This window comes from Odocoileus virginianus, unplaced genomic scaffold (assembly GCF_023699985.2).
Source record: "Odocoileus virginianus isolate 20LAN1187 ecotype Illinois unplaced genomic scaffold, Ovbor_1.2 Unplaced_Scaffold_34, whole genome shotgun sequence".
In the NCBI taxonomy this organism is placed as follows: Eukaryota; Metazoa; Chordata; class Mammalia; order Artiodactyla; family Cervidae; genus Odocoileus; species Odocoileus virginianus.
Window position 1 is genome coordinate 9683 of NW_027224296.1, and position 11273 is coordinate 20955.

Here is an 11273-nt window from a genome sequence, read left to right on the forward strand (position 1 = left end):
CCATCTTCCTTTTTTACACCTAGAATAACCAGGCTTTCAATTAGCATATGAATTTCTCTTACAAAGATACAAATAGCAGTTAAAAAAAGACGTGGTATTCACCTTTCAAAGGCTGAAAATCCGGTGTTCAGAGTAGGGTAGTTAAGAAAATGATAAACTGTGCAAGTTGGAAAAAAGTATCACAATGGGTTTGAGAGTAAAAAAAAAGTCCAAGTCCTTCATAAAATAAGTATTGTGTTGACCTGGCTTGGATAACTTAAGAGACAGAATTTTAGGAAATGTATTTCAATGTAGGAGTTTTATAAACCAGGAGACTAAAGCATAGCAAACAAGGACATCAGAATGTAGTAATGTATTAATGATAAAACATTGTGTTTAATTGAGTGAATAGTGCATAAATTATGCATATGTTTGTCTCTGTTTTGGAGTATTTGTGTTGTGTTGTGTATACAGGTTACTCGGCACAAAGTTGATAAGACACAGATTATATTCTGAATGTGTTTTCAAAAGAGCTCCAGTATGGCAGCATGAGCAACTATGATAGACTCCACCAGAGGCTTAAAACTGCAGGATGAGCTCTCAGAACATCTTTCATGCAAAAATGAAGCATGACAAATGCCTGCACAATTGACATTTCATTCTATTATTCTACCTATGAAGTCATGAAAAGTATTATCAATTATTTTTTTCCTTTTACCAAACTTAATGTCTGTATCCTTCTCAAATAATCTTGCATCTTAAAAAAAAAAGTGCTTCCAATTGCCCAAAGAGTTGAAAACTAATTGCCTGTGTAGTCATATTCAAAATAAAATGCAAACTAGGTAGTCATTAGTTTGCTGTGGTTGTTGTAATTTAGTGGCTAAGTCATGTCCAACCCTTTGCAACCCCATGGACTGTAGCCCACCAGGATCCTCTGTCCTTGGGATTCTCAAGGCAAGAATACTGGAGTGGGTAGTCATTACCTTTTCTAGGACATCTTCCAAACCCAAGAGTCGAAGTTATGTCTCCTGCATTGGCAGGCAGATTCTTCACTACCCAGCCACCTGAGAAGCCTGGACATTAGTATTAGTAAGGTCTGTTTAATAAGATAAATTAGAAATAAGATATCTCTTTAACAGCAATAACTCACGCTTGCTTGAATGACTTACACACCCTTCTCCTTCTCTACTCAATGTGTGTCTTACTCAGTCATGTCCAATTCTTTTCGACCTCATGGACTGTCGCTGCTCTGTCCTTGGGATATTCCAGGCGGGAATAATGGAGTGGGCTTCATTTCCTTCTTCGTCTCTACTCAATATGCATAAATAACTTCCTAAATGCCCACTTTTTTAGATGAAAATACTGAGAATATTTGGGGCTATTAAAAGTAAATGGGATTAGAAATTCTGTCAGAAATTGTGCTGGAATAGTAATGACACACAGACCTTACATTCAATTTTTCAAAATGACAAAAAAATAGATGCTAATCAGATATCATCATCAATCTACTATATATGATTTCAAAACATCACTGTATTGGCTAAAATGTGTGCCTATTGCAAATCTCTTATTTTCTGAGAAAAGAAAGATATATGAGCTAAAAGGAAATAAGAAGTCATACCACTGGTTTGAAATGTCTTAATAAAAACAAATTTCAGACTTCATAGAATACAATGTTTCACAGTGTTCCTATATTTTAGGTTTTGGAAGTTTTCTATTACTTTTCTAATCGTGGTAATTCCCAAGGTAACCTGTAAATGGATAACAGGAACTTTTGCTTTTAGACAATGAAACATAAGGAATAGTGAAAGTACTGAGTGGAATGCAGAGGCAGAAACATTCCAAAATCTCAGGAAATTAATCAGGTGAATCAATTTTAGGGAAATATATGAAGGTTGTTGACAATATAGAAACCAGTTTACTTCCAACTATTTATAGTCATGGAATTCATAAATGATTGGGGGCACAAACCACATAGTATCATTCATAAACTCTTGCTTTAGGAAAATATTATACAGGCAGAGAAGGAGCAGACCTGGGAGATGTCCCTCAGGTAGATCCATTAAACGGTCTCTACATATCCACATGTTGAAGCTGGATTTAGAAAAGGCAGAGGAACCATAGATCAGACTTTCAACATCTGCTGGATCACAGAAAAAGTAATAATTCCAGAAAAACATCTATTTCTGCTTCATTGACTACACTAAAGCCTTTGATTGTGTGGATCAAAACAAACTGTGGAAAATCATTGAAGAGATGGGAATACTAGACCATCTTACATGCCCTCCTGAGAAATCTGTATGCAGGTCAAGAAACAACAGTTAAAACCAGACATGGAGTGATGCGGACTGGTTCCAAATAGGGAAAGGAGTACGTCAAGGCTGTATATTGTCACCCTGAGAATTTAACTTATACCCAGAATATCATTCAAAATGCCAAGCTGGATGAGGCATAAGCTGGAATCAAGATTGCTGGGAGAAATATCAATAACCTCAGCTATGCAGATGACATCATGGCATGGCAGAAAGTGAAGAGGAACTAAACAGGCTTTTGATGAAGGTGAAAGAGGAGAGTGAAAAATTTGGCTTAAAACTCAACATTCAGAAAACTAAGACCATGGCATCCGATCCCATCACTTCATGCAAATAGATGGGAAAATGATGGAAACAGTGGTGGACTTTATTTTCTTGGGCTCTGAAATCACTGCTGATGGTGACTGCAACCATCAAATTAAAAAAAAAAAACTTGTATATTTTTTAGATTAATTCTTTGTCCTTTGATTCATTTGCTATTATTTTCTCCCATTCTGAAGGTTGTCTTTTCACCTTGCTTATAGTGTCCTTTCTTGTGAAGAAACTTCTAATCTTAATTAGGTCCCATTTGTTTATTTTTGCTTTTTTTTCTTTAATTTATTTTTTTCATTTATTTGTATTAGTTGGAGGCTAATTACTTTACAATATTGCAGTGGTTTTTGCCATACATTGACATGAATCAGTCATGGATTTACATGTGTTCCCCATCCAGTATTCTGGGAGGTGGGTCATAGGGGATCCTGCTGTGGTTTATGTTGGAGAGTGTTTTGCCTATGTTTTCCTCTAGGAGTTTAATAGTTTCTGGTCTTACATTTAGATCTTTAATCCATTTTGAGTTTATTTTTGTGTATGGTATTAGAAAGTGTTCTAGTTTCATTCTTTTACAAGTGGTTGACCAGTTTTCCTAGCACCACTTGTTAAAGAGATTGTCTTTTCTCCATTGTATATTCTTGCCTCCTTTGTCGAAGATAAGGTGTCCATAGGTTCGTGGATTTATCTCTGGGCTTTGTATTTAGTTCCATTTATATATAAAATATACAAGCAACACCTAAAGCTAAATTCCAGAAAAATAAAAGACCCAATCAAAAAGTGGGCCAAAGAACTAAACAGACATTTCTCCAAAGAAGACATACAGATGGCTAACAAACACATGAAAAGATCCTCAACATTACTCATTATCAGAGAAATGTAAATCAAAACCACAATGAGCTACCACTTCACGCCAGTCAGGATGGCTGCTATCCAAAAGTCTACAAGCAATAAATGCTGGAGAGGGTGTGGAGAAAAGGGAACCCTCTTACACTGTTGGTAGGAATGCAAACTAGTGCAGCCACTATGGAGAACAGTGTGGAGATTCCTTAAAAAACTGGAAATAGAACTGCCATATGACCCAGCAATCCCACTGCTGAGCATACACACTGAGGAAACCAGAATTGAAAGAGACACGTGTACCCCAATGTTCATCATGGCACTGTTTATAATAGCCAGGACATGGAAGCAACCTAGATGCCCATCAACAGATGAATGGATAGTAAAGCTGTGGTACATATACACAATGCAATATTACTCAGCCATTAAAAAGAATACATTTGAATCTGTTCTAATGAGGTGGATGAAACTGGAGCCTATTATACAGAGTGAAGTAAGCCAGAAAGAAAAACATCAATACAGTATACTAACACATATTTATGGAATTTAGAAAATGGTAATGATACCTTGTATGCGAGACAGCAAAAGAGACACAGATGTATTGAACAGTCTTTTGGATTCTGTGGGAGAGGGTGAGGGTGGGATAATATGGGAGAATGACATTGAAACATGCAAATTATCATATGTGAAATGAATCGCCAGTCCAGGTTCGATGCAAGAGACAGGGTGGTCAGGTTTGGTGCACTGGGATGACCCAGAGAGATGGGATGGGGAGGGAGGTGGGAGGGGAGTTCAGGATGGGGAACACATGTACACCCATGGAGGATTCAAGTCAATATATGGCAAAACCAATACAATATTGTAAAGTAAAATAATAATTAATTTTTAAAAATATAAAATAAAAAACAAACAAACAAACAACAACAGCAACAAAATGCATGATCCTTGGAAGAAAAGTGGTGATCAAACCAGATAGCATATTACAAAACAGAGACATTACTTTGCTGACAAAGGTCTGTCTAGCCAAAGCGATGGGTTTCCAGTAGCTCTGTATGGATGTGAGAGTTGAACCTTAGAGAAGACTGAGTGCTAAAGAATTGATGCTTTTGAACTGTGGTGTTGGAGAAGACTCTAGAGAGTCCCTTGGACTGGAAGGGGATCAAACCAGTCAATCCTAAAGGAAATATTCCTTTATATATAGTCCTGAATATTCATTGGAAGGACTAATGCTGAAGATCCAATACATTGGGCACCTGATGCGAAGAACTGACTTATTGGAAAAGACCCTGATGCTGGGAGGGATTGGGGGCAGGAGGAGAAGGGGATGACAGAGGATGAGATGGCTGGATGGCATCACTGACTCTATGGACATGAGTTTGAGCAAGCTTCCGGGAGTTGGTGATGGACAGGGAGGCCTGGTGTGCTTCAGGCTTTGCCAAGAGTCAGGGTCACAAAGAGTCGGACACTACTGAGTGACTGAACTGAACTGTACAAACTTGGGAGAGTTTCCTCCCCCTCTCTTTATATCTTATGAAACCCCAGAGATCTAGACATGAGGTGCTCTGGGCATTTAGGGCCTCTGGGTGCTGGGAACTCTAGGTTTCGGGTTCCCTGTGGTGTTCAGAGCTCTGGCACCCTTGGCATTGGGAATCCTGGACTTTGAGAGCTCTAAGGTATTTAGAAATCTGAACACTGAATGCTCTGGACATCAAGGCTGTACCCCAGACAGGCCAAAGTCAATGTTTCCAATCTCTCTTTCTAATTTTACCTTCAGCTGCTGAGATCCAGCCTGGGCCCCTGCTCTGATTCCTGTCATTGGCTCATGCTGACCCTTGGACCAGGGCCAGAGTAAGCACAGCAGGATGGCCTGAAGGGCACATGGAGCCCCAGAAGCAGCTCTTGGATCTGGAACCAACCTAGATCCCTCCCTTGCATTGGGACAGGATAGGGAAGGTGCTAGGCACTGACCACTAGGCATTCAAGGGAGGAAGAATCTGAGAGCAGAGCCCAGGTGGGTTTCTGCAGCTCCTGAGGCTGGGGCTTCAAGCCTGGTCAGGCCAGGCTGTAACTCAAAGCTATGTCCAGCCTCCCCCCACTTCTTCACAGGGTCCCCCAGCACCCCTCCACCAACTGCCCAGTGCTGCCAGCTCCTACAGTGCCTTCCAGAAGTAGCCCACCCTGACCTGATCCCGCATCCCACCAGACACACACCTAAGCACACTCTGTGCTGCCCGACAGAGGCCTTGCTTCTTCGGGCTGATGATGACAAGTGAGACCAGTCAGCACCAGGGCATCTGATGTGGACCCAGCCCTCCCAGGAAATAGCACTGCAATGGGAGGCTCCTGAGACACGCCTTAGACCACAGTGGGCGGGGCCCGGCCGCTGCCTGTCCTCCTGCTGCCCTGCCCAGGAAGAAGCCAGCCAGCGAGATGTCTGACCCCACCGGTCCTCCCCTCTGTCCTCTGGCCTGATCCCCCTCCTCTCCCCACGGTGGCTCAGGCTGGCCATGCCCTTCCCATCCTGTGGGCCAGAGGCCTAGGCCACGGTGGGGGTGAAGCCATCTCGGCTCTGACCTGGGCTAGGCCCAAACCTGCCTCCCTTGGGGCCTTATTCTGGTTGGAAGAAAACAGTCACTTTATCCTCTGACTCGTGGAGACAGGCAATTTTTCAAACCAGAAACTTTCTCCTAAGCTTTTCCTCAGTATTCACTTCATTGTGCATCTGCTTGAAGCCCTTTCTAGATCAAAATGGGTAAAATGCACAGATCTATAAGTCTGTTTATGTATGCAAACGTAGTTTGTGTGATGTCATCACTCTAACAAAACCCATGTGAGCAACATCTCCAACTTTCCCAAATCCCCAGGGAGAAAGTGTGAGACTGTCTCCCTGTCCCAGGATTCATCCCAAATGCACCTTCTCCCTGACTCAGGGCTGAGTCCTGAGCACTCCTCCCCTTCACTTCTTCCAACCCCAGCCCACTCCCCAGCCCCACTTCACGTGGAGCCCTTAGAGTGGGGTGGCCACGTTGGTCCCAGAAGCTTCACTGACATGCAGTGCTCTCTTCTCAGGGACCCCCAGCCCCAGTCTACCCCTTCAAGGGGAATGGAGGCCATTGTCCCACCCTCCTATTCTCCCTTGTCCCCACTCCACTCCATGGAGGACCTTCCAGCAGCCTCCATCCTGTCTTCCCTGTGTGGTGGCCCTTTATGACAAGCCCCAGTGGGAGGGAGGGAGGGAGAGACCAGAAAGATAATTTATGTCCCAGCAGGAGAGGCAGAGGGAGGGAGGCTTGGATCACAGGGGCCCAGTCCCCAGAGTTGGGCCCACACGCACACTGAGACCCAGGGCTGCTTCAGTGCACAGTCACTCCCCCCAAACACAGATCCATCTAGACAAATCCACAAGGGCTGGGGGCATGGGAGCCACAGACTGCTCAGGAAGAGGACACGCACACGTGAGACACCTACGGTTCGTTCGTAGAATACAAATCACCAATGAGCTGTAGAACACAAATCACAAACCTGCAAGACAGGGGACAGAGTAAAACAAAAATAATCTTGCTGATGAGAAGAACGTCTCCAAATCTTCCCAGTTCTGACCAAGCCTCTAAAGTGAATAGGTTGTAAGTTCTGAGTGGTTGGGCCCTGGAGAAGCCTGGTGGAATGGACTGGTGCTCCTTGACAGGAAGTGTCTGTGCCTGATACCTGCTATCTTGCTTAGAGCCTCTGTAAATTAATCAAGTGGAATCTCACTTGTCAACTGATCTTGTTTGAGTTTGGCATGTGTGAATCAGCTTCTTGGAGGCTGACTATCCCAGGGATCAAAGAAAACTGGTTTCCTGGGCAGACAACAGTGAGGACAGACTCAGGGTGCAGAGAAGAGACTGGTCCCTTTCCTGAGCACATGGTGGGGCGACAATAGTCCCCTGACAGCCAGTACTAACTGGCCCTTCTCCTTGAAAGCTGGTGGCCTCAAGACAAGCAAATATGGGAGCCCCTTTCCACCAACTGCCAAGCTTTTCTTCTTAGGGGCAGCCTGGAGCAATGTGTTTTATTTTATAGGACAGGAAACGGAGGCTCAGCAAAGCTACCTTTGGCAAAATCTCCTTTAGCTAGGATTGGAACCTCCTCATGTCTCCCCAGGGTGAGAACAGGGGGCCCAGGTTGGTGTCTGGAGCCCTTGTAATACAACAACCCCTGTGCGTGCTGAGTCATTTCAGTAGTGTCCGACTCTTTGTGACCCTATGGACTGTCACCCACCAGGCTCCTCCATACATGGCATTCTCTAGGCAAGAATACTAGAGCAGATTGCCATCCCCTCTTCCAGGGGATCTTCCCAGCCCAAGGATAGCACTCGAGGCAGTGTAGGTTTGACCAAACCAGTGAGAGGGTCAGTGGAGAAAGGACCCCCAAGCCCTCCAGTTCCAAGGAGTAGGACCCAGGCCTTACCCAGCTGTGCCCGCAGTCCCCAGAGGCACTGATCCAAAGGGAATGGAATTCGCTCAGACTTCTCTCTAGGGTGGAGGCAGCTGCAGAAGGCCGGGGCCTGGCAGGCTAACTCCAGCTCCAGTACCCCAAGTGCCCCAGGCCTTTCTGGCTTCATTCCAGCCTAGCCCAAGGGGAGACATCTACTTCCTCCAAGGGCCCCAGCTGGAGGGCAGCGAGGATGAGGCAGAGCAGTGGGCTCCTTTGTGGAGTCCACTCCCAGGGGTTCATGGGGCCCAATCTTTGGAAAGCTTGGAGCAACTGGTAAATTTATTCCCTGGGAGGAGGAGCCTGAGAAGTCGTCCAGGGTTGGGGATGAGAATGGGGTGGGGGGTGGGGTGGCGGGGATGGTGGGGGTGGGCAGGGCGGCCAGGGGAGCTGCTCGGAGAGGGGAGGGATTTGGCTAGGTCTCCCAAGCCTTCTTCACTCTCCAAACTTTCACCAAACTCTTGTCCCCCGCCTGCCCAAAACCAAAACACAACAAGCTCAGGAGGAGCTAGGAGCAGATCCGCGGGGAAGGCAGACTCGCGGCGGCACAGAGCCTCAAGAGGCTGATGGAACTTTCCCTTTAAGAAAGCCACCTGGGCGCACCGCGGGGCGGATGCAGCTCGCCTGGGGGCCAGGAAGAGGGTAAGGGAAGGAGGCGCTGCACCCAAGCCTCTCTCTAGCCTGCCGTTGGTCTGGGTGTTTGGTGGCTCCATGGGGCTGAGCCCCAGGAAGAGCGAGAGAGAGCGCGAGCGAGTGTGTGTGTGTGTGATCACGCATGCATGCGGGCATCTGTGGATGAGTGTGGGTACACGCGTGGGGATGTCTGTCTCGCCGGAAAGGTCGGGTAGGTGCGTGCGTCTGGGTGTCACCGCTGTCACCAAGGAGCTGCAGCGGGCGGGTCGCGGGGGTCTGCTCCTGGAGGAGGAGAGCTGCGTGCCGAGGACGGTTTGGTCCCGAGCGGCAGGCACGTGGCAGTACCGGTAGCGCCAGAACCAGAGTGTCCGTTAGAGGCGCCAGTTGGGTCTGCGCGCTGGGGGCCTGCAGACGCCAGGGACCTCCAGCCGACCTGCCTCCCTATCTGCCCGCCGACTCGCCGGTCGGGTGCGGGTTCCTGCGCGCCCAAAGGTCCTGGGAAGACGTGCCCGGGAGTCTGGGTGCCCTCGGACCCTTGTCTGCGGCTCCCGGCTCTGGGAAGGGGCTAAGGCCACGGTGTTCTCTCTGACTGTTCTCCCGGGAAGAATCCGCGCCCTCCCCACCCCAACCGTCACTCCAGGTGCGCTTAGGGCGGGCCGGGCGGCCGCAGGTGAGGGGAGGGGCCCACAGTCCGGGGCCTGCACCCCAGCCGGCGCCCCGCACCCCGCAGACAACGGCCGGAGGGAGCTGACTGCAAGTCTGGGGCCCGGCGGGAGGGGGTGCTTTCCCAAAGGGCCGGGAGGGGCCGAGCCGGTCCGGGGGCAGGGCAAGGGGCCGGGACTTGGGCGCCCCGGTATTTTCCAAGGCAGGGGCCGGGGGCGGGGTCATCACCCCCACACCCGCTGAGAGGCCCACACGTGGCGGTTGATGTAAGGGCCGCTCCCGACACCTTGCACCTGAGTTAAGGCGAAGGTGCCGGCTTCTAGGAATCAGGGCTCTCCAGGCGGTGCTACAGCTTCGAAAGCGACCTCGCCTTTTCCGGCGGTTCAGGGGCCTCTTCTCAGGGGACTGGCCGCTTCTTAAAGGAGCCGCACCCCTTTTCGGGCTTTCTCTGCGGGCGACGCCCCCTTGCTGGCCACTGTTAAAGGAGCCGCGTCCCTGTCTGTCTGACAGCTCTCATAAGACCTAGGTCTGTTTCTTTGCTGAAATAAGCTGGATGCTGCAGCTGCAAGAAGAAGATTGGGGGGCCAAAGAGTGGAGGAGAGAAGGGCCTGAGAAGTTAAAGAAGCCCAAAGTGAGGGAGTGTCAGAAAACTGGAGGGTAGTGGGTGAGGGGGACTGATTCTAGGAAGGGACTAATGGGCGACACTGAGCATGCCCAGGTGTTTCCAAGCACCGTGAGAAAACGCCCTTAACTCGGCCTACGCTGTGACTGAGGCTCCGTGCCCAGCTCTGAGGATGCAGAAGAATGACACTTCTGCCCTGGGATCTCTCCAGCTGGTGGGGGAGGCAGATTTGGACACAACTAACCATGCTACAAGGGCTGCGTGTGAGGAACGTGTTGATCAGATGCACACTGCGTGCATTGGGTGTAGCCGGGGGTGCAGTGGAAAGACTGACTGCAAATGCAAGAGAAAGGAAGGCTTCTTGGTGGTAATGGCTTTGGAACAGGTTTTGAAGATGGGTGGGGTGTATACAGATGGAGATGGGGACAAGGCTGCTCAAGGAAGAGGGAATTGCCTAAGCAACGGAATGAAGGCAAGAACCCTCTGGGGATGGTGGATAGTCCCACGTGGCCCGAAGGTGGCCATAAGTGGCTGTAGGTAGCTGATTTTGTCTGTAGGCAGAACGAAGGGCCCTTCCCCACTCCCACAGCCCCTCCCCTCCCTCTGTCACAGTGAATGGGAAATTATGCTTCCTCTTCTATCTTTTTCCTAAACTGTGAGATTCTTGAAGGCAAGGAAAAAACCTTGTCACCTTTCCATCCCCAGGAAGGACTTCAAGGCTTGGCCCAAATGGACCCTTAAAATTGATAGACCTGACAGTCCTGTTTGGAGGAGAGGGAGACTGAGCAATGAGACAGTAAAGATGGACCAGGTCCTGTGACTGTCCTCTCCCTGTCCTCCCTTGGGTGGCTCACTGGCAGCTTGAACCCAGCTCACCCAACCTCCTCATCCCCTCCCCACTCCAGACCTGCAGCATCCCCAGCGTTTGTGTCTCTGGTCTCTGGGATGGGCCCCTGGCTTCCTTTTCCCGTTTTTTACCCTTAGAAACCAGAAAAACCCCCCCTCATCCCTCAACCCCCCCAAATCCCCTGGATCACCAAGTCCTACCCAAAATTACCTTTCTCTTTTTTCCCAAAATCTGTGCACCTCTCCCCACCCCCCTCACCACCTTCCCGAGCCCAAACCCCCCATTCCCCGGGTTGGGGGCCCAGTCCTAATCTCTCCTCACCCCCTCCCCCTTTCCCGAGCCCAAACCCCCCATTTCCCCGGGTGGGCCCAGTCCCAATCATTTCCCCACCCCATCACCACCTTTCCCGAGCCCCAAACCCCCCATTCCCGGGCCCGGCCCGGGCCTAATCATTTCCCCACCCCCTAAACCCCCTTCCTGAGAAGCCCCCCATTCCCCGGGTGGGCCTTGGGCCCAAAACTCCTTTCCCCCCCCCATTTCCCCCCTTTGAGCCAAAACCCCCCCATTCCCGGCCTTGGGGCCCAAATCCTAATTT